Source organism: Rhyacophila brunnea, unplaced genomic scaffold (assembly GCF_057557595.1).
Source record: "Rhyacophila brunnea isolate RB1 unplaced genomic scaffold, BYU_Rbru_1.0 scaffold_2, whole genome shotgun sequence".
Lineage (NCBI taxonomy): Eukaryota > Metazoa > Arthropoda > Insecta > Trichoptera > Rhyacophilidae > Rhyacophila > Rhyacophila brunnea.
The window spans coordinates 8,742,513-8,768,526 of NW_028232859.1; the positions used below are offsets into that span (position 1 = coordinate 8,742,513).

The window sequence follows — 26,014 nt, forward strand, 5'->3', positions numbered from 1 at the left end:
TATTAATGTCATTGATGCGTGGATTATCGTTGATATATTATTGCATATCCTCCCTATGATTCCAGTTGGAGATTAGGTGAACGGATTCGTCTGCGTGGAATAAAGGAGTTAGTTGAATGGTTGGTTGGTGTCGTAACAGCGCGGAGTTATAAATATGACGTCTGTGTAACAATTTAGCCGAACGGCTTGACAGAATTTCTAAAATAAACGTCAAAATATAAACACACAATAAATCTTTGGCATGCAACCAACAACTGTCCGCATTATAGGTAAATTGACGAACTCACTTCTCCACAACAGGGTTGGCACTAGCAAATTTCTGTTTGAAATACGTTCAACCACCAAACAAAAGAACGACGAAGCCAACGATGTTGAGGGAAAACTGTCATACATATTATGTAAATCGAGTTTTAATAAAATTAAATATATACCTGGCAGGTCGGGAAATCGCAATTTAAAATTTCTCAGCCTCTTGATATTTATGGTCTTTCGACTTTATGGTTTTATAAATTTATCGACTCAAAGAGTGAATTGAGTCTAAAAGATAATATTATTATATTTCAGGTACAAAATTTGTATTATTATCTCATTTTCTGCGAAATCATAGGTATAGGTATACAACTCACTGAATTTGGGATACATAAATTATAAGGGTTAAATTATAATATCAAAATACACCCTCTCTACTTAGGAGTCTGTACCGAACATTCAACCCTACCCCTTGACAGTAGCATGGTGTCATGGGGTATTTCTGACAACCAAATCTGCGTTTGCGTCGAAATGGAAAATGTGGGGTTTTTCATATATTTTTATGCAAGGCTGAAGAAACGTCCGCTTACATGCAAATTCAAGGAGAACCAATAAGCATTGGTAAATGGTATTACCTTGCCAATTTTATGAGCGATGCTCTGCGGTCATTAAATACCTCGTACAAATAATAAGAAAAAGCATTCATTCTGCATTGCACATTAATTTATAGTAAACTTTTCACTTGTCACTCTGGGATTTATTACTTAAATTGTTCGTAATTGTACAAGTAACCAAACCAAGCCGTCAACAACAGGTTGGCATTTTATTTTTACCGAGCAATACGGAGCAGAGTTTCCAACGTTTTTCTTTGTCAGATAGTAATTTTCAATATATCTACATCTAGCTTGCAAAATATACGCATCAGGCGTATGGCTTTAAAACTAGTTTTTTGTGATAGCGCAAACACCTTAAAATTTATAATAATAAAGAATATTAAACGAGATTTTCTTAAAAATCTACATGCTGGGTATTATACTTTATAATTGTATATCTTACCAAGAAAGTAAATTTAACATAACATACTTATTTGAATGTTTTGACTTATTTATTAGTTGCGAAGCAATAACTAATTCTTCAATCTTTATTCTCGTGAAAATAATGTTCATCAATGACTACTTAAAGAAAGCTAGCATTTTTTTCTGCCAATTATCTTATTTTCATACCCTGTGTGATTTTTTTAGTCAATGACTGTTTACAACACACATATCAAGCGATATGTCAATACGTACAGTTTTAAAAAAAATTGTATTTAACATACATACTTTTGAAAAGACTCGTGAGAAAAAAACTTTTTGAAAAAAGTAAGAAAGTAAGACAGGAATCGAACCTGCATCTCTCGGGTATAGCGCCCACGCACATAGTCCATATGCTAAAGAAGTCATACTTAATTACGACAAATTTTAACCTATTGGCCTTTTAATACTCACTGAAGCGTTTCCCAAATAATTGAGCTACTATTTGGCGATCGACTTTTGTATTTTAAATCAAAGTTGGTATTACTAATCGACGTCATGTATCAAAAAGATTTTTTCTATTGGTTGTAATATGTTTTCTCATACGTGTTTTCAAAATTATGTATGTTTAATAATTATAATGTTACATTCTTAAACCTTGTGAATTATTCGTTGAATACAAAAAATAGTTTAAAAAATTGTATTCAAAATTATACATAAATGTTCCACGCAGGTCTGGTGGCATCCTTGCAAAGTACGTGGAAGATGACAGGTGCGAACCCGAAATCCAGGTGACCTTATTCGTTCTCTGACTGTTAGGGCTAGTTATAATTTTCACGAAGAGAGTTCAACGAACCTATGACCACGCGGTTGGATATAAATAAAAATACCTAAGATTAAATTAAAATGACAGAGAAAAATATTTGAATGTAAGAAAAGTGTTCTGCAAATATTTTAATTACTCCTACAGCTATGGCTTCGGTATTTATGTTATAAGAGAGGGAAACAGTTTTAAACTTTGTAGGCTTTGAAATAAATATTAAACCTTAATTTTGTTACTTTTTTAAAAGTGGGTACTGTGGTCGTGTGGTAACGTTATTGTTATGAAGTCACGGCTAAGTAGATATGTTTGAATCTAGAGCGTGGACCTAGAACTTGTGATTGATTTATTTTTTTCATTTCTCTAGATTCGAGAATTCTAGAAATCAAGAATATTTGTTTTCTCGGGAATTCGATTTTCGTGTTTTGATTTCGACGTGAATATGTCTACTTGTGCAGTAGAATCATGAAATTCTCGAAAATAATTAGAAAACATCTTTTTAAAAAAGTTATCCAGACTATATCGGAAAACATATTTAAAATGAGCTTATTGGCATCTTGGTAGATGCATGACAAAGAGATGCTGTTGGCCGAATAAAAGCCTTGCATTTTATATGTTGATTTATATTGAGCTTCTTAGTCAGGTATTTAAATTTTGAAAATATATGAATGATTTCGCCTATAAAATAATTAAGGAAGTATTTTTCTTATATTAAAAATGTAAGGTAAAATTTTTTAATTAATACAAATGTATTTTTAGAGGTCATTAAACAATCAAATATATTATATTTGTGCCCCGTATATAGGGGCCACGTGCACTTGATCCAATCGGGACTGGCACATGCTAGGAACGGCCCTGGATGTTAGCCACTCAATCTATTAGATCCATAGCTCTGGGTCCAAACTCACATTGAAAAACTAACTCGCGACCAGTGACCCATTTCCAGTTATACATCACGTGCTAATACATAAGTTTATAACATTTTTTTCCTTACACTGTTTTTTTGTATGTCATCTTAATATATTTTTAAAATTATATTATGACTAATATAATGTACCTATTTCATGTTTGTGAGAATTTTATAGATACAAGTAGTGTGTTTTAAATGTAACGAAGAAAGGGAATCTGTTTACTTACCAGTCTTATTACAGGTACAACCAGATCTCTACTAAGATGTATCAAAATGGCGATAGCTTTATAATCTATAGCCGACCGCGGTATTTAGGTTCCAGCATGCTTTCTCCGAGCGTGGTTTAACTCCAGCGCTGCAATTCTCCAAAGGCGTGATGGATTTCCTTTGTCGGGTGCTCTAACTAATCAGAATATAAAATAAAACACGACTAAAACTTTGTAAAAGACTAACCTATTTAATTAATTAAATCCGCATATCGGATTCTCCAACAACTGCTATGTTCCACTTTTGTTTTGGTGACGTACATCGCCGGGCAGTAGTTTTTTATTCAGATAATCCATTTAATGATATAATTTTTTATAGTCGTCAACTTAATGAATCCATTTCTAGATACTTCTAAAAAGTTTTGTTCCTTACACATCCTGCTTTTGTGCACAGACGAAAAGTGCTACTAAATTATCGAGACACACCTCAAAAATTTAGAGAAAAGTCTAGCTGTTCTCTTTGAGATCGAAATCCAAAATCAAGGAAAACAATAGTTTTAGTATATATAGTTACAATAAGTGTTAATACTTCGATACAAACCTACCCTAGATAGCTGCCGTAGCGGCCGAAAGCAGTCTTGTGTATAGAATAGATGCGCAGATATCGTTAAATATGTATACGTACTTATGTAAAGACTGACATAATTAGTGACATTTCGATATGTAGGTAAATTAACAATCTGTGCCTTTGAATGTACATTTTGTTGTAGCAACCGTCCAATTTGTTTTATTATGTTATTGGCAAACGCTATTATTAAATTGATTGGCAATATATAATTAAATACATTTTAAATGTAAATAATGATGCATCCACAGTCAATAGTCCTTTTCTCATTTCACCAGTCTCGAACAATTTTATTTTAATATAATACTTACCTATACGTTTATGGCATGTATGTACTGTACTATATTAAATTCTGAATTTATCAAAAATGCCATGATAAAATTAGTAGACCCCACGTGGAATTGATCGGTATTATTTTCAGTTTGATAGCATCGCTTTTTTATAAATTTAAAACTGAACGAAGCCTTCATTTGAGAGTCTGAGAACCATGTTCCAGCTGGGTCAACAGTTTCAGCTGTCATTTCAAGTAAACTTTGTCATGCCACTGAATTATCATACCCTACTCTGACCTTTGCGTGCAAGCCTACCCACATGGCATTGATAATGTTGTTTTGGTTAAAAAGTTTATTTCATTTACTCTAGTCTGGCAATGGTGAAGGCTCGATACTGAACAAAGAGTTTGGACTACTATACTATAAGAAATAGGGCGATCGTTTACAACATTTAACAATTGCTAGGCGATTCGAGTACGTTTTTATAGATTTGCCACATTATTACGAATGGCTCAATATTTTGATCAGGTAACAAAGAAGGGTTGGTGGGGCGCCGAGCGAGACACGGTGATACAGTGATCTAAAGACTGTACTTGTAGACGATAGCAACCATAATCTAATTTACTTTATTAACATAGTTAGAGCAGGTCTATATTTTGTCATTTTTATTTCACTTTTTCTGACTTATTCGCGTTATAAATGAGAACTCTGCTATTCTATCAAAGTAAAAGTATCAATGCCTGTGAGTCTATTCTATACACAAGGTTGCTATCGGCGGCTATCGACGATAGTTTATCATATTTATGTAGTGAGGTATTATAATTGTTACCATAAGTTAGCCGTCTAAACTGTCTAATACTGTCACTAATTATGTTGTTTTTCAAGTTATTTTAACAACGTCTTAATTTGTAATTTGTAAAGTTTACAGTAAGTATGTAAAATAACTAAATTTTAATGCTAACGGTTATGATTGAATTTGTAAATACTTACAGAAATATTTATTTATTAAATAAGATTTTCTGTTTTGCATGCATTGAATAATTGAGGAGTCTAATCACAAGCGACAAGTCCACAATTTAATATTTTCGGGAAACAACGTTTTTATGTTTCAAGCTTCAATTATTTGTTTAAACGTTAGATTATTTTCTCCGTTGTATTCTATGTCGAAATTAGAACCAAATGGCAATTTGTTTCAGCCGATAAACTCTTAAATGTAATAAATATAGGCAAAATAAAATTGAACGTAGCGCTATTTGTACTTTACTTTTTAATTTACTCCGCATAAGGCACATATTTCCGTGGCACTGTCATGAGTTTACCAGATGCTACGGCATGGGAGACGCCCTTTTCAATATTGAACGTTCCCTTATTGGATGACTTAAACACGCGCGAAATTAACCAAGCTTTAAATAATATGAAACACGGACTTGGCGCTTTTTGTAATAAATCAATACTTAAAATATTTTTTGTAGGGTTATGTCGCGTTTTGGAATTTATAGATCAATACATATTGTGTAAAATTATACAAAGAATACGTGCGTATTTTTTTTCGATTTTGACCAAATGTGGACTTATCGCTTTTTGGAATTAGACGCCTATACGACGCCGAATTATTCATTGATTCGTTTGAGATAAAGACAATTATGTCACTGTACGTACCTAATAGAAATGTGTCGATAAATAAACCATGTTGATTTACGTTATCGCAGATTTTCACATTTCAGGTTATTAAATGTTCAAGAAACGTTTGATTTTGAGACTACGTTATTTTTATTTAGTACGCACAAAATAATTGTCTAAATAGTAAGTAGTCTTCGTCACAAAAGTATGAGGCTCAATTTTGGTGTATAGCTCGATCTACCCAAGTACACTCCTCAGACTTTTCGATTATTCGTCGATGCTTCAGTCCAACGGGGCCCACTGGTCTGTATGCTCCAAGTGTATGCTAGTTTTGAATAATATGCAGTCTGTAAAATAATAAAACATTTAATTATACTGGCACGATTAATAATTACGAATAAATAATAATACACATTAAAATTTATCTAGCGCTCGCTGAATACAGGTACCCGTATACAAACACAATTTATATTTGCAAACTATGTTGACAATAAATCGCGAATATTGAGAAAATCAATAACGCGCGAAAGCTGAGAAAAGAACTTCTATCGATGGGAATACCTTTTAGCTTTATTATGCCAATATCCATTACTCCAATGCAGATAGTAATAAAATAATATTATTCCCAATGAATTTTAAAATGTGATTAATCAAATTTTACGATGAAAGCGTTCTTTTTTCAGCGAAAGTTTTGTTTTTTTACCACGTTTTTATTAGCTCGTATTCTTGTTCGTCCAGTACTAATTTTTTCTTGTGTGTCCAGTACATATTTTTTCTTGTTTGTCCAAGATTTGTATTGGACGATTGAAGATTTTTGACAAACTTCCCGACTAGCTAGACATTTGAAACTTTTAAAAAAAATTCAGAACACGACGACAATGCATTATTTTAATACTTTTAGCCATTTTTAAGCAGAATTGAATTCATTTTCAGTTAATTCTGTTTTGTATGGAAAGTTATTATTGTTGGTTGCTAAGTGGATCCTAGCAACTAAATTATTAATATATACGTGCGTTACTATGGAAATCAATATGAAATGTCAAAATGACATTTCAGTATTTTCTATATTTATTCAGTATTTCTATCAAGTACAATAAAAAGTTTTTATTAATACATAGAATTGTCAATTTTATATGATTCAACAGAAAATTTTAAAACGTGGTAAGTATATAAAAAGTTATTTTTATCTTGTAATTATTATTTATTCTGTTAATTTATTTTACATTCGAAAACTGATTTATCTTATTATTTTTGTAAATTAAAAACAAGCTTCAATAATTTTATGTATCAAATTTAGTACCTACTACTAATTGATTCGGAATGACAGATATCAATGCTTTTCAGGTGGCCGCGTATTAAAGCGCTTCTTTCGTTAATGGTATTAACTGTTAGTAAAATAAAACAGAATTTTCTCCATTTTGATTCTAAGTTAAAACATTATTATGGATTTCACCCGGCGCCTCCTACAAGCCCTGTCACTCACCTGTGTCCGAAAATTTCTACGAATGCAGTTGGACGTATCCTCAGTTCACTAAACATGTTATATGGAGATATAATATTATAATGATTAATTATTTAACAACATCAGCCTGCGCGCTTAGTATTTTTTTAGGTCCATATAATTCATGCGCCTGCCAATTATATACGTGGTCACAGCCATGATTTATTCTGGATTGGAACCGTTTCCTGTCAAGGCTATCAGGCACCATTAGCGAGGGGTACAAGACTAGTCAATGCGCTCCCCAAAGACGTGCTATGTATTTTGTATTCTAAATTTTATTTTTCTGTATAAAATTCTATGTTTTTTGTTTTCAAAATTTTATTTTTCTTCATAAAATTGCGTGTCCGGATTACGTATGCAGTTCGCCGTATCACACTTCACCGTGAAATGTTGTATCGGAAATATATGGCCGTATAAGTATTAAAGACCGTCCAACCTCTTTGGGTCATATAGTACTGACATAAAATTGATGTCTAAATAAAACACGGTTCTTGTCGGTTTACATTTACATGAAGCCAGCAGCAAACAACTTTTGAAAATATCCGATATACTGGATTATTTGTTATGTTAGGTTAGGTTTTCAATCTTGAATTCATGAATTTTGCCAAAATCAGCTATGAAAATTGAATTAATGTTAATAAAATTGGAGACCCTATAGTATACGGTCATCTCTTTCCGATAAGAAAGCTCACGGCGAACTGTGCCACTGTGAAATGTTTTACGTACAATTTACATGTATCCATAGTCATACAATTGTACTTATATGTTCTTCTTGTATTCTCTCTTGTGAGGATAATATTTGTTATGATGTTGTGAACGTCTTGAATTTAGATCTGTTTTGTCCATAATGTTTTGTTTTCTTAAATAAATAAATAAATAATATAATATAATCGATTGTAGGTAAATCATTGACAATACCAATATAAAATCGATTGTGATTGAATCGACAGGTTTACTTTGTCTGAGGGGGGAAATTTTCTTAGGAATTCTGCGCAAAGCACACTGAGCAGTGCATGAGAAGCGCTGGTATAATGCACGATCAAGTATCGGGTACATCAGAGATCTCTAATATAATATTTCACTTGCTTTCTCAGGTCGCCACTATAAGTATGCTTGGCGGCGTATGTATGTATAGGAGTACTCCTCGATGCATGACCAGACCACTGCACCGGGCTTACGGCTAAATTACATATGTAGCCTCAACTCGACTTTATGCGCGACGCAAGGCTTGTCGACTTTGAAAGAGTACCTTTCTTCTTCTTCTTTCGACCATGTCCGATCCTAATAGGATCATATGGGCCTCCAAGGAGTGGAGGTTTGTATTAACAGATTTTATTTTTACAAGAAATGGATGTCAGCCACTTGCTCAACCTATTAGGTCCATACTCTGACTCATACACAAATTGAAAAACAATATGTGTACTTGCCAGACCCAGGATTCGAACCTGGGACCCTCGACACTATAGACCGGCGCTTAAGCCACGCGGCCATCGTGGGTGTCACCATCGTAAAAAAATCGCTGTGTGTACATATGTACGCGCGTTAGAAGTTATACTTCTTTGGCGTAACAAAACAAAACCAAAACTTGTGATAAATTAGATTCTTTGACTAGCTCTTAATTATCTTGTTAAATAACACACTCAAGAAAAAGGACCGCTTATTGGAACGCCGTTAGTTTATTTTTATACACTTTAACTTATATTACTAAATTGTATAATGGTTTCTCGTTGTCTTTATTTTTACAGTACCAACTGTCAGTCTGACGTTTAATCGTTTGTTTACGTAAGGAATTTCTAATGGCCGACAATAATAAATTCGCTGCCTAGGCAACGGAACAATTCTAAACTATAATATTATACTGTATAATCGTTACGATTGCAGTATCATACTGTGGCGTAAAGGTAGTGCGTTCGGCTGATAACCGAACAATCGGTGGTTCAAATCCAATCAAGCGCGTTTTTTTTGTGTGAAAAAATAAATTATGCGTTACATGTCACACGCCAAAAATACACTGATCTGATTTCCCAAACGCGCTAAAAGAAGTATAACTTCAATAATTGTGAATATTTATAATTGGAATCCCCCCAAATAGTATGATATGAATACAGCATTTTGACATTTTTTTTAAATATATGCTACTAATAAAGCCAGTTATATCATAATTATACAAATTTATATGCATTGTGTATCGTGCCATTGTTAAACTTATATAGCGTAAATGCAGTGAATCAGTTAAGAATGCTATATAGTATATAGGTACCTACTTCTTTTCGCAATCCCGGGATCCCATTCAATTACTTTATTCTGGAATTGAAAATGTTCTAAATCCTGAATTGGTCATTAAGGGGGGACATGCTCGTCGAAGGTCAAAATTGAGTTTTTATTGTATATTCAAACCATGATCCTGGACACTCCTTAAACGTTGTAGATGATCTATTTATATACTTTTGAAGCCTTATTATCCTTTATAGTTATTTTAAACATTTGATGACTGCATGAAGTATTTTTGTTACATAAAATAGTATTCTTTTAAACCTCTCGCTCTAATGTTTTAGAATATAGTCATATTTCGGTACATAACTGTGCAGTGGTGTTAAGATTTTTTACATTTATTAATTTTTAAACGCATTTATAAAACCATTAGCATAATTTATTACGAGATAATTTTTGTAAAATATTCACGATAAAAAATTATATTGATAATCTCTGTGATCCCAAATTTGACAAGAATTAGGCATTTTATTATTCAAAAAATCGGCAAGATTAACACATTTCAAGATGATTCTAAAGATATTTATTATAAGCTATGTTTTTGACCATTCAAGTGTGATAAACATCTTATGAATAATGATTGCTTTATAATAATTATTGACCTAAGAATAAGGTAGTGTTTTTTTGAAATACGCCATTTCTTTTGTCATTCCCCAGTGGTTAAGCTACAACATACGGCCGTAGCCATAAATTGACAAACTATAATTGAAGTAAAGAGTAAAATGATATTGACGCGCGTGTTTGAACATGTACCGTTTAAAAAAAAATAAAAAAAAATTCGGTTAGCTACATGTTCAAACACGCGCGTTAACATAATTTTACTCCCTACTTTAATTATAGTTTGTCATTTTATGGCTACGGCCGTATGTTGTAGCTTAACCACTGGGGAATGACAAAAGAAATGGCGTATTTCAAAAAAACACTACCTTATTCTTAGGTCAATAATTATTATAAAGCAATCATTATTCATAAGATTTTTATCACACTTGAATGGTCAAAGACATAGCTTATAATAAATATCTTTAGAATCATCTTGAAATGTGTTAATCTTGCCGATTTTTTGAATAATAAAATGCCTAATTCTTGTCAAATTTGGGATCAAAGAGATTATCAAAATAATTTTTTATCGTGAATATTTTACAAAAATTATCTCGTAATAAATTATACTAATGGTTTTATAAATGCGTTTAAAAATTAATAAATGTAAAAAATCTTAACATCACTGCACAGTTCTGTACCGAAATATGACTATATTCTAAAACATTAGAGCGAGAGGTTTAAAAGAATAATATTTTATGTAACAAAAATACTTCATGCAGTCATCAAATGTTTAAAATAACTATAAAGGATAATAAGGCTTCAAAATTATATAAATAGATTATCTACAACGTTTAAGGAGTGTCCAGGATCATGGTTTGAAAATACAATAAAAACTCAATTTTGACCTTCGACGAGCATGTCCCCCCTTAAAAAATGAGTTTCTTAACAATAGACAATAAAATTATCTTCAACTGATAAAATTTAAAAAAAGTGAGAACATGATCATTTTGGTTCTAAGCAAAATAATACCTTTGGAAATTAAAGCTCTTATAATTCGATATGTATTGGAATTATCCCGGGTAATTGAAAATTCGGTCCGAAAATGCAATCCTTAAATTATTTCAAATTATCGAGGCTTGCAAGAGGTATTTTAAACGAAATAACATAGATTGAAGTATTTTAGTCTAAGCCTAATGAATGAAATCGCATACTATTATTTACTTGTTACTTGCGTGAAAATCATTTCGCAAAGATAACATGTCCATACTCCATACCATGTCTAACCTACGAAAAATTAAATATAGCACCTGCATGTCTGCATTATGTCGTCTGTAATAATATGTATGCGTAAATATGCTATACTATACGAGATACCTACGAAAACCTCAGTTTCGTGACATGATATTAATAATACCTATGTGTAGACATCGCCATTTCACCGACCACCTTAGTGGCGTAGTAAGTAACGCAACAAGCGATCGAGGGGTTGGATTTAGACAATATGAAAAATGATAAATGCCCTCTGTGATTTGAAACTGGTGGTGTAATATTTAGCTTCGCGGACAATAATAATAATAATAGGAGTGCAACAAAATGCAATTCTCTTCAGAAAACTAAACAATGCCACATTATAATGTTGTGTAGTGCAAGTCCAATGTAGGCTGCATCTAATGCTTGTATGAGACCGTCCGCGAGAGGTGACAGGTGATGGAATTAAATTTTACACCATTTGGCGGTCGAAAAATTAAAAAATGTCCTTCTGGCATTGACGACGTAGAGCGCTTCGATACTCAAGTTCGGCAGAAACATTATGTTATTTTCACGTACTGCATATTATTCGAAAGACCTAATTCTAAGACCGAGTACCCAGTGGTAGGTTTATGGACGTGGAGGGCCGAGGCATTGATTAATTTGAGACCCCTACGATAAAAAATAAAATATAAACAATACATTCCAACGTAACTATTAAAATACCAATGTATCTCATCGCTATCCAACTATTAAATGACAACGATAACTCAATATAATAATAAACCTAAATGGTTGATGTTAGTTGCAAGAATTTTGTTTATGCTTTGGATAATTTGACAAATACGCATCTTTTTATAATGTTGGTATAATTTAATAATTGCATGAGAGGTTTGAACTTTTTCAAGCCCCCTTTTAAAATCTTCTGACGAGTTGCTTGCACCATCTGCGTCGAAGAAAATCGGGGCTGAGGGCACCCGAAGATTTACCCTTCAGTTACGATTAACACCCGTCTAACACTGCTACGTGCTTAGTCAGCAACGTTTTTACGTGAAGTTCAGAATTTAGTAAATCTGTTATGTCTGGTATTTTAATAAATAAAATTAAACAACAGTGGAACAAAATGTACGGGAGTACATATATAGTTACATATAGAGTACATATATAGATCTCACCGATACCTCTCACTGAAAAGTGCCTGCTGGATGAAGGTACCTAAAAAATTGATATGTGTACTTATGAACGCGCGTTAGAAGTTACATAAATACTTCTTTGGCGCAATAAAACAAAAACAAAACTTGTGATAAACTAGATTCTTTGACTAGCTCTTAATTATCTTGTTAAATTACACACTCAAGAAAAAGGACCGCTTATTGGAACGCCGTTGGTTTATTTCGATACACTTTAACTTATATTACAAAAATATATAATGGTTTATCGTTGTTTTTATTTTTAAAGTACCAACTGTCACTCTGACGTTTAATAGTTTGTTTACGTAAGGCAATGCAAATGGCCGACAATAATAAATTCACTGCCTAGGCAACGGAACAATTCTAAACTATAATATTATACTGTATAATCGTCACGATTGCAGTATCACACTGTGGCGTGAAGGTAGTGCGTTCGGCTGATAACCGAACAATCGGTAGTTCGAATCCAATCGAGTGCGTTTTTTTTCGTGTGAAAAAATAAATTATGTGTTACATGTCACACGCCAAAAATACACTCTGATCTGATTTCCCAAACGCGCGAAAAGAAGTATAACTTTAATAAATGTGAGCAATTCAAATATGTGTTACAACATGAAATTTTGATAAATAATATCTCCCTCAATCATCCATATTTTTATAGGTACCAACTCTCACAATTAACATAATAAAAACATCAGATTGTTTAATTGTAAATATCTGTCTTTTTTTCACCAAAATATCAGTAGATATCTAGTAGTATAATTATCTTTTTTCGGGGTTCCATTTAATAAGGATATTAATTGTAGGCCGGATTTGTAAAATTTATTTTTCACAATGTGGTCTTACAAATTTTAATATTTATACGTTTGACAGAAACAATTAGTTTGAGGTTTAGGGTTTAGGTTTAGTAGTCGATGCGCTGATTTCAAACACACAGCATGCGAAATGCGAATTCGACCCAGCCACGGTTTACGAATCAGCCATGGACCATGAGCGTTCTAGCCACTGTCCACTAGGTAAGTACTCAAAGGTGGGCGATTATTTAATTAAAGTGATAATATGATAAAAGAGGAGTCGTTCACGTTTCTTGGAGAATTGCTTGATGGTGCTTAGTGCATCTAGCACTTTCATCTTGCAACGCGCTCACCATGAAAGGGGCGAGGATTGGCGGGAAAATGAAAGGAGGCAGAGCCGCATCATGTTAATTACATTTTAAAAATAGACCTAGATATTCCTACTATTGTTCTAAAAAGTGACATTTCGTCGTATATAATATGTGAGTACCTACCTAATTATTAAATGCTTGTATGGTATATTTAAAGTTATTTATTCTTAATTTAATAATTGTTACTTAATACTTTGGACGCGGAAGACGCACACGGTGCGTAATGACCAGGCGGCCGATCGATGTAATTAACGTGCATTTTAAAGGGGGCAATTAAAATCTCATTATCTCTTTAGCAGCGAAAGCGTTAAGGTTGCTGCCAAAAATTGGTAAGTCGATAATTTAAGTATTTAGCCTTAACAACGGAGTATGTGTCTATATATAAATAATATGCATGCTAGAAAAAAAATCAATGTAATCCAATGTATACAATATTATGCACATAAAGCACATTGAAATCAGCATTATGTTGTTTTTAGAGGGCATGTCAAATTCCTAAATGCAATTACTCCATAAAATGATTTCGAGATTTACCAACTTTTTGCAGTAACCCCCCATACAACGAGTTGTACACGCACCAAACCTAAATATAAAAATTACAATGATACATTTTGTTCTTTTACTATAATTAATAAGCTGCATCCAAGAACCCGACAATTAATAACGTGAAGTTTTGGAAATGGCGCCTAAGGCCGTGACACTGCATTGCGAATTACGGTGGTAGTGCTGGTTATTGTTTATCTTAGAATGCAATACGGTAACCTGTTTGGCAATAAATGAAAATGTTCGATTGATATTTCGTTCAAATTATTTTAATTTAAGTACTTATTTCAACATGCAACAATCATAATTTTTAATAAACAGTTTACCGTATAACATTCGTAGTTTGAGCAATAACTAGCACTATCACAGAAGTTTACGATTTCATGTCGTGGCCTAACTATTATAGTGGGCCTTGGGCGCCACTAGTTATTCTTAAATATATATTTTCTAACATTCAAGAATCCCAAGAAAATATGGATATAACCTACACATACATTAATCTACCTACTAAGTTAACATACTACCTAAACAATACAAATATAGATATTTGTTTATTAATTTTATTGAAGATAGGTACTACATATTTGTATCTTGACGATATTCTCAACTAGTTATGTATATATACTTGTATGTTATACATAATTTTGAAACACCTAAGAAACATATTACTACAAAAAAATCTTAGGGCACTAGACAGGATTCGAACCTGTATCTATCGGATTCCGGCCAATGTGCTCTACTAATTTAATCACTGTTTCTCAGGTGATTCTAAATTAGGTACGTATGTTCAATAAATTTTATATGTATTCTCAAATATTCTGGTTGCATCTTGGATACAAGTTAGAGTCCCGGCCGGAGCCATATTTTTTTCAATTTTTTTTCTATTACGTATGGCTTTGGTTGTTTGTTTGCAAATTATTTATGTTCTGTAAAGAATATTACATTCTCAAACTTTCCTAATTACTCGATGAATAGAAAAAATTGTGTTGGTATTAGTTATATAATATAATGGATAAAATAGAATATGTACTTACATACGAGGGTGGGTCAATAAGTCCTTAGAAAAGCCGACAGGTGGCGCGACTAGTACTGTAAGCGGTTTGTTTTCATGCAGTGGCACTACCGATTCAGTATGCTGCGAAGTTTCAATCAGATTGGTCGGGTTGTTGTGTGTTTCTCGTACATTTAAAAAAAAAATTGCTTGTGGAAAATGGAAAAATGGAAAATGGAAAAAAATTGAGTTTAGAGCTGTTATTAAACATTTTAATATAAAAGGGTTAACAGCAAAGGAAATAAAAAATGAGTTGGATTTAGTTCACGGCATATCTGCTCCTTCACTTGCAACTATTTATAACTGTTTAAATGAATTTAAACGTGGTCGTACATCAACAAAGGATGAACCACGCTCAGGACGTCCTGTAGAGGTGACTACACCAGAAATGATCAATAAAATCCACGATATGGTGTTAAGTGACCGAAGATTAAAGTTGAGTGAGATAATTGAGGTTACAGGGATCTCAAAAGGTAGCGTCATTTCTATTTTACATGACAAATTGGGCATGAAAAAAATTTCTGCAAGATGGGTGCCGCGTTTGCTCACAGCCCTGTTGTCGCTCATGCAACGCAATCCGGATGAATTTTTTCGTCGCTTTGTGACTGTAGATGAAACATGGATACACCACTATACTCCCGAGACGAAAGAACAGTCAAAGCAGTGGATTGCGAAAGGCGAACAATGTCCAAAGAAGGCGAAAACCGTAAAATCAGCTGGTAAGGTTATGGCTACTGTATTTTGGGATGCACGTGGAATTATTTTCGTTGACTATTTGGAAAAAGGAAAAACAATAACAGGGGATTATTATGCATCTTTATTGGACCAGCTAAAAAACAAAATTGAAGAAAAACGGCCTCATTTAAACAGGAAAAAAATCCTCTTTCATCAGGACAATGCCCGTGTTCACACATGTTTACGATCAATGGCTAAAATTGAAGAATTGAAGTTCGAATTGGTCGACCATCCACCGTATTCGCCAGATTTAGCCCCCCAGTGACTTTTTCCTTTTCCCAAACTTAAAAAAATGGCTAAGTGGACAACGTTTTTTTTCAAATGAAGAAGTCATCGATCGGACAAATGCTTATTTTGAGGACCTTCCGAAAACTTATTTTTCTGACGGTTTAAAAAAAATTGAGAAACGTCTAACCAAGTGTATTGAGCTCCAAAGAGATTATGTTGAGAAATAAAAAAAAAATACAAAAATAAAAACTGTTTTAATGCTTTTTTCTAAGGAATTATTGACCCACCCTCGTACCTAGGTATTTTATTAGCAAAATAAAATAATATAAGTACCTTAAGAAAATGTCAATTGGCAGGTATTTTTTTTCGACCATGTCCGATCCTAATAGGATCATATGGGCCTCCACAGAATAGAGGTTTGTATTAACAGATTTTGTTTTTTACGAGAAATGGATGCCAGCCACTTGCTCAACCTATTAGGTCCACACCCTGACTCGCACACAAATTGAAAAAAATATATTGTGTACTGGCCAGACCCAGGATTCGAACCTGGGACCCACGGCGTTATAGTCCAACGCTTAAGCCGCGCGGTGGGTGATTTTTTTGACATTTAAATAAGTACATAATATTATTTGGTTAATTTATTAAATTTCTTTATGACGTGAATATTTATATCAAAATTAAGCTGGCCGGTTTTATGGCAATTTTATTTGGAATCAAGTAAACAGCTATAAAATAATAATTCATCCGTTTGAATTCAGAACGCGAAAAGACGCGTATGGAAAAATATCATTATGTTTGTTTGTGCATGAAGGTCCGTCACGTTGGCAGAGCGTCGTGAAAAGCGCGCGCGCATTTTTCCTAAGCAAGTTCACCTCGTGACGTCACATGGCCAACCTCGCGAGCGCTCGGATGTCCTCGGTGAGCTTCGAATTTTTCTGAACGTTCTCTAGTTAAGTTGTGAACTTGCGACTTCAACATCAAGGGTTATGTTGGTACTAACATTGTTTAATTTAAAAAGGAGCTATTATTGCGTAATTAGTTGTAAATTATAAATAGCCCACTTATGAATCGTATAAGTAAAATTAGTTACCGGATTAATTTTTGAATTATGTAGGTAACTAGATACAATATAAGAGCCTAAAGTAGTTCGTGAACAGAACGCTTTCCACCAAACCATGTAGGCTGGAAAACTATAAGTCAAATCCACACGTATTTATGTTCTGAATTCAAAATCATGGGTCCGGTGGGGTTATCGAGTGGCTAGCAATAACTACTACTCCTCGTAACATATTGTATTTAAAGATACCGTCCACATTATGGAGGCACATTTTTGTTCCAGTTTACACGGGAATGATAAATTATAAAGATATTACATAATATTATAGCGCCTGAACACTGCATGGATTTACTGGCGGCAATAGTGCTTATTTTAAACTATCATGACAATAACTGTTACACGTAAAAGTTATGACTATCTCTCCAATTCATTCTTTAAGAGTGAGCGAGACGCGATATTGTCATTTTATGGTACTATTTCGTAATATGTATTTGACAGCAGTGAAAATCGGTCAACCTGAAAGTTCATTTTTTTGCCGGCAGGTTCGCCACTATCGTTCTAATGCGCAGGCGCACATCGATTTTTTTACTATCACATGAAAATTCAGAAGCCTCCAAACATGTTTGATTCATGCATGCAATCTTGCCAGCTGCAAGATAATACATGTTTACCCAAACATTTTCTTACTGTCAACAGTAATTCCATGCACATGTAAACGGGGAATTATATTAATTTAAAATTTGAGTTTGTTAAACTGTGTACCTACTTACTACTACTACTCGAAAGAAAAAGATAAAAATCTTATAAAATAGGTAGGTATTTATTATTATTATTATTATAAAATATTTTATGATGAACTGATTAATGGATAGTTGCGCAACAACTTCATTTTTTTACTGTTCTTCCGAGATTTATTGTGTGATTTATAATGTTGTCAACTTGTGTGTGTACAGTCTTTTAAGCTGACGTGTTTCCTATATTCTACAAACAAAGCAAAATACCACATTCATTCCGAAGTGAAGCAAATGGGTCTCTTTTACTTATGAATGCCATCCATAATAAATAAATCGTTAGTTGTACAACACTTTACGTTGTTGTGCAACAAGTTTGCGTACAAATCAACGAAAGGAAAAGTTGGACTCCAAAATAAACCATGCGTTTGTACAAAAAAAAATGTTGCGAATGCATGATCGACACATTTGCACAGCATACCTAAGGACTTTGTTGGATAGTAGGTACGAGGTTTGGAGATTGCAGTAGAGAAACACAAAAATTCAGTAAAACGTAACAAATAAAAGTGGATGTTGGGTATAATGCGGAATGAGTGGACATCCACAAAATAACCCGGTAGATAAGGGAAAGCGACGTATTGGAGGTCACCAAGTGGAGGAAATGGCAATGGTACAGCAGTGTGCAGACATGAAGTGGTACCCGAGGAGAACTAAACAATCACATCTCCTAAAACCTGCTGGAACAGCGAAATCATCAACTTAACTAAGGAATGGGAAGAGTGGCGAAGTGAGAACTATGGGAAGGCCATTATGCAGCAGTGGATGGATCGCAGGTGATATGACGTAGGAATAGTTTCAAATTGAAATATTTGCAATCCGATATTTTTTTTAATTTAATTATATAAACTGTAGTTGAAATAGGATCTAAAGTCAGTACGGGAAACCTGTGTAAAATGCACTTTCAATTCGGTAGCTAATTATTATTAATATTGTTTATGTTTATATATTATTTAGAATAACTGAATAGAAAGATGAGAAAGTACTTTTCCAGAAACGGTTATAGACACTACTTGACAAAAATCTGTAAGAATAACCCTTAATGCAATGTAGGTAGAGTTCAGTTTTTAAATACATATTATGAAAACTGTGTTTATTCTTTTTTTTAATATCACATTTAATTATTTTCTTTTATTTTAGAATAAAATTCACGTATGCAAATTAAAGAAGTTTGGAAATTGACCATTATTACAATGAATGTAGAGTTCGTTTTAACGTCACTTTCACATGTGGCGATAAATCTTACGAATAAAAAAAATCATTAATCGGGCAGACTAATTCTGACGTTTCATCCATATAGAATATAAATGATAAGTATGTCAAAATTATATGTATACACAATAATTGTATAATATTGCCTGGGTCCGCGAATTCTTTTCTATGCAATCTTCTATGCTCTAAAAAAGTTTATTCTTTATCACCATTTTACTAAAAAATGTTATAGCTAACTTTATTATTAGATTTATGCATGTAGAAAAAAATGTGTTAAACTTTCAATTTTGTTTACGATTAAAAGTCTATGGAAGCTTCATATAAAAAGGAACACTTTATACGAGCTTTTTCTTCTTCAAAAGAAAATAATAATACACGAAGCATTGACTCTATAAAAGAAAGAGAGGTATATAATCCTGGAAAGGGTTAACGTGCATACAAAAAGAGACAGACTAATATGCTCATCGGTTGTGGAAAAGAGACATTGATAGATTACGTCGGAATGGTTTTCATTCTGACAGAGATAACAGTATTATAGTTTATAGTAGACAGAAAGAGACAGGTATGTAAATATTACGCGATTCATGTATTCATCACCTTTTATATAAAAAAATCAAACAAATAAAACGATGTTTTTCTTAAAATTACAATTATTTAATTTCAAAATATAATCATATATATTGATAATATTGGTAATAAATTGGAAAATTAAACATTCAATTTCTAATTTCCTCACGAGAGACGAATGAGTTGTAATTAAAGTAAAATTAAAGTCAACCAAATTTAAAAAAAATATATCATAATGAAATAAATATAAAACATGTAAAGGTCTATTATTTTTAAATAGTATTAGGACCGGTTTGAACCTAATAATGCAATTTTATAAAAATAAATAAACAAGTAAGAATATTATCTAATTGTTGGTTCCCACACCACCAGTTTTCAATATCGCCACTCACCTAGGCAAATTGAGATGGATACAGTATTCGAAAATGATGAGCAAGAAAGAGACAAACGTATCAAAATCGCCGCCATACTACGTACATAGTAGTATGAGCGCGCGCCTGTGTTTGAATTTGGTTATGTTTGGTTGAAAATGTCAGTGACTTTTGGTCTGTTGCGCCGGTAGGTAGTGTCGCGTGTCGTTCCGTTTTTTTTCGTTTGAATTTCGAACGAAATCCTTCGAGCGTTTTCGTTTGAATTTCCTGGACCCTGCGATCTCGGCGGGAAAAACACTCTTCCACCATTTTGCAATTTCGGGATTCTTGACGTTTATTTTATGTGATGTTTATGAAGTGTTTGTGTATTAAATGATTTTTCTCTAATGGTTAATTAATTAAGCTGAGTCTCCTTCGTAAGGTCCTTGATTTTGTTTGTGTTATTATGCCATTTTCTTTTGACATTATCGACATTTTCGTGCAATCGTCATCGCCTGTGAACAGTTATTACCGCTAAAAAGCCACAAACAGCCGTGTTCTTTAGACGAATGTGAAAGTGAAATTATTATTGCTTTCTTTTGCTTGGCGCTAGAAATACTTTTGATTTTAATAAAGTATTAATGGAGATTTTTATTACAAAACTGTGACTGGTTGGAAACTTAACATTCAAGCTTTACTTTCAATTACATAAATAAATCTGATCGGAAAATCTCAGGTATTGTTACGTTTATAAGCAAACTAAAATATAACTTTTTTATTTACAATTTTTCTTTTTAAAAATCACCGTGTGGACAAAAACAAAAATAATATTGTACTGCGAAACAAGAAAACCGTTCAATTATTATTGTGACTGAAACATCGTTGTGTGAAAAAAATAGTTGCGTGACAAAGGGGTGAATTAAAACAAAAAAAAAAACGTTTTAGTGGTTTAAAAAAAATATCCATTATACATTTTATGGTTATTTTTTTATCATGGTGACAAACATGGATTTGCTTATACTATGGATTATGGATAAACACAACACCTCAACACTTCTATGAGTTCGGTAAGTAATTTTACAATAACTATTTCCTTATAAGTATTATAGCAATTAATAATATCTTTGGGGGTTGAACGTCGTCACCATCTAGAATTCATAGTAAATTATAACGTTGTAACGTAACACTATATTTTGGTAAATGCGTATTATTTAATTCCCCTATAAGCGGTGCGGAATGTCACGGGGGAAACCGGGAGAAATCCTGATTAGCTGGCGAGTCTAGTCTCAAATGGAAAATCTTTGGCGAACATTTTTTATTGTTAATCGGGTCCAACGAGTGTACATAAGTAATCGGAGTAGATACATGTCCCAAATAATTTGATATAGAAATATGAAACAAATGAATGAGATCATACGCAATAAGTCGTGTTTTTTTTCATCTCATCCCCAGGATTTTTCTATTTTACCACGTTTTTATTAGCTCGTATTCTTGTTTGTCCAGTACACATTTTTCTTGTGTGTCTAGTCCTTCTTTTAATACTTCTAACCATCTTTAAGCACAATTGAAATCATTTTTAGTTAATCCTGTTTTGCGTGGAAAGTTATTTCAGAAAAATCCGTAAAAAGTAAAAGACTATTATTGGTTGCTAAGGGGGTGGCCCTAACAACTAAATTATTAATATATACGTGCGTTACTATGGAAATCAATATGAAACGTCAAAATGACATTTCAGTATTCTATATTTATTCATTATTTCTATCAAATACAATAAAAAGTATTTATTAATACATAGAATTGTCAAGATTCAACAGAAAATTTAAAAATGTGGTATATAAAAAGTTCTTTTTATCTTGTAGTTATTTGAGACGTTATTATTTTTTATTTAATTTAGAGACAGTCTCATTGCACTAATACGCCTCTGCTATCAAGGTACTAATTGTTAATTGTAATATCTGCAATTGCGAACTGGTTTGCAAAATAAAAACTTCCATCTTCAATTTAAAAAAAATTAAAATATTAATGGGATTCACCAGGAGAGTAATCACGCTGCAGAGCCATATATTTTTTCCCTGCGTTTTTCCTCTCCCTACTCATAGAATGGGGTTCGACCGAATGGCTGACTACCAATGTACGTAAAAAGTATGTTAAATGTGTCCTTGCGCTCTGTGTTGAGCAAAATTGGTGATTTAGCATTTCAAAAAAAATAGTATGTACCTACCTACAAGAGGCATTATCCATACTATACATACTAGAGTGCGCAAACACGCATTTACTTTTACAATGTAATACTATAGACCAGCGATGGCGAACCTATGGCACTCGAGAAAATTCAACTGGAATGCGAAGCAGTTGTAGAGAGATTTAAGTTAAAAAATATTTCGGGGAATTAAATAATTTTAGATTTTTGAAAATAAATGGGATGAAAAGCTAAAAAAATAGGGAAAATCGAATGTATTTTCTGTGGGGGTTAATGTTTTAAATGTTCATAATTTAAAAAAAAAACTCTTGTCGCCGTGCCATTATTACAAATATTTTTTTAGTATCTAAGCATAAAAAGATTCGCCACTCGTGTTGTTAACTGAGGGTAGGTAATCGATGATAGTTTTCTACTGTCTGTTTCGGTATCTTCGGGCTCTATGTAAAATGACTTATTTGGTAAATATAATAATATGTAGGTACAACTACCAAAGATTAAAGCTTTTTATAGTTTCTACTTAGCATTTAAAAAATATTATTTTTCATAAGTATCTACTTAAGGGAGTTTCCCCGACTTTTGAAAGACTTTTTTTTTCAAATATTCGAAATAAAAGAGCTTAAACAAGGTTATAATGTTATGTCACATAATTTTGTTTGACATATTTTAATGACTTCAACGAAACTTTCAATTTATAATTTATATAAACCAGGTCAAGATGTGAGTTGCAAACGATATGTAATACTACCCTAAATCTTCGCAATATATTGAAATATTGTCTATCCGTATTGAGTGACTCAAATTGTTAGATTAATTCCGATTAATTTGCATTAAAATTATTACCAACATAGCATAATGAAATCTGGAGCATATTAATTTTTAGCTGACTGTACCGATTCTTGATGCAAAATATAAGTTTTTTGCCAGTTTTAAAAATGTGAATCATGATAATATTGTTATTGTGATTAGCATAAAAACAGAAAAATTAGATCAGGTAGATACATTACGCAAGAATTAATGCTGGAATTGAATTTAGAAGTAATTTCGTATTGCAGATTCATTTGTGGTAAGATACATAGTTTTTATGTATGTGTTAGGGCCGCACTGAGATATAATCGCCGTGTATCGAAAAAAAAATTGTTTCAATTTATATACCTATTAATGAGATCAGTATAATTTTCGATTTTCAAAAAGCCAGTTTTAAATAAAAAAAACTTGGAACTTAAATGATAAAACAAATTATTAACAATACCTAAAGATGAAATTGCCCATAAAAAAGTTGCACATAAGCGTAGTAGATTACTCACTAGTAATTAGGTAGATAGTATGTACATCAGTAAAATTAAAAATAATAACTAATAAGAAGGACGAGTCTTTTTTGTACTATAAAATTATCTATTTTAGTTTTGGTTTAGTTTCATATTACATTTCGCCGTATCACAGTTCACCGTGAACTGCCGTACCGGAAAGAGAAGGAAAGAGATAAAAAAAATGACGCGTTATTCGTAGAGCATTGCAATGATCCAATTTTATTAGATTTAATAATAGCATTAATTTGAAATTGATTGGTATCTAATGTTTGATAATAACGCGTCATTATTGTCAGATATTTGGTAGGTATGACCCGATACTTACGAGCACCTATTTCTTAACCTACTTTTAAATCATTCAGAATTTTATATAAATATACTTAATACATAATATACTTACGATGTGATTATATTTTTAATTTACTTACTTACATAACTACATTTTTTCTTCAGTCTTTCCTTTATGTTATGAATTTGATCTCAATATTGTACGGCTATTTATTTTCGATACAACAGCTCACGGTGAACTGTAATACGGCTAACTGCATGCGTACAAATTTCCGGACCATACCTCCCATATAGCACTCAGTCTCAGAAACCAAACTTTAGAATTTAGATAGTAAAATGCTAACATTAAATAGCACGTCATTTTTTATTCATTGTAACTATTAATAAAAAAGCCCGTATTACCCGGTGGTAATAGTGCGCCTCTGTGTATTATACTATTATAATATATTCTTATTGTTCAATTAAGATTCAAGGTGTAGTCTTGAATATAATTTATTATATAATTTGATGAGTATGTACTAGCAAAGTAGATACTCGAAATAAATAATGTGCAATGACTTATAAGTAGTTTATATTATACCTAATATTAATAATAATAACATATCCAGGGGCGGTTTTAACCAGTCTAGCTACGATTAGAGTAGCACCAATTCTATTGGGGGTCTCCATAGAAAAATTATTTATATTTTAATCACACCCAACCGGAAAAATAATCTTAATAATAATAAAGTATTAATTTCTTAAATGTACATATTATTGAAATAAGTCAATTTAATGTTTTGAAATTATAACTGGGAATTACTCGAGTATGTTAAATAAATTTATGCACTTCGTTCAATTCATTTATGGTAAACGAAGGCCTGATATTTTGAAATGATTTAGATTATTTAGAGAATGTGACATATTTCAAAAACGATATTTTTTTCTTTAAGACCTTGTCATTGTCACTGCGTTATAATGCTGCGACAATTAAGAGTAAAATATAAAAATCGTAAAAATTACACGAAATCACTCCTAGTGAGATAAGTTTAAGTAAACATATCTTAAGAAATTACAAAACAACGCCCACTAGAATATATCCATGATCGAAGCGATTTGTTTGAACACGGTTATTGCCGTCCCAATTGGCAGGTTAGTTCTGCGTCGCGATATACTTTGAAGCCGGTTTTGGTTTATGACTTGATGGCGGTCTGGCCATAAAACGCAAAAAAATACAAACCCCCTGAATGTATTTTAATATTAGATACCTATTGGAAAATACTAATGGCATGTTTATTCTCCACATTAAGACGGTACTTCAGTGAAACGGTACATAATTTTCAACTATATGTGCGACGAAATTTTGGATTCGCTGGCACTCGGAGAGCGAACATCGAGCTGGGAACACGTAAATTTGTTTCGTGATGGCGACGGGGGTATTAATTCTTAAATCGTGTAAAGATGACTAAAAAACGTTACCCATTTACTTGAAAAAGAAAACATGTCAATGAATATATTATTATTGTTACTAATAGTACAATAAACAGAACATTAAATGGACGCATGTTGGATTTATATCGAAATATTAATTGTCATATAAATCCAACATACGTCCATTTTATGTTCTGTTTATTGTTCTATTAGTAACAATAATAATATATTCATTGACATGTTTTCTTTTTAAAGTAAATGGGTAACGTTTTTAGTCATCTTTACACGATTTTAGAATTAATTGACCCGTCGCCATCACGCAGCAAAGTGACGTGTTCCCGGGTCAACATTCTCTCAGTGAATGGCAGCGAGTCCAAAATTTCGTCGCGCGTACAGTTGAAAATTATTTGGCGTTTCACTGATGCGTCACCTTAATAAAAATTATAAAATAATATAAATAAAAATCTCTTCTATCGTTTATTTTAGACTAGTGTACTAAAAAGAAAGCCAGTTTGATGATAATTAAATTACATATTGTGTAGATAGTAAAACAATAATTTTAACTCTAACAATACGTATATGTAGTTGTAATCTTTGTCCTTTGGCCGGTGTCAATCGTAATTGACATATTTTAGAAACAATGAA

At 32.5% G+C, this 26,014-nt stretch overlaps 1 long non-coding RNA gene across 1 annotated transcript in view; it reads left to right on the forward strand.

The window, feature by feature from the left end:
* The first annotated feature begins 20,348 nt into the window (after window positions 1-20,348).
* Window positions 20,349-26,014, forward strand: part of LOC147071815 (uncharacterized) — a 208,466-nt gene continuing 202,800 nt past the window's right edge. Inside the window, exon 1 of the long non-coding RNA XR_015070594.1 lies at window positions 20,349-21,231. This is a non-coding gene — a long non-coding RNA (uncharacterized LOC147071815). The remainder of the gene's footprint in view (window positions 21,232-26,014) is intronic.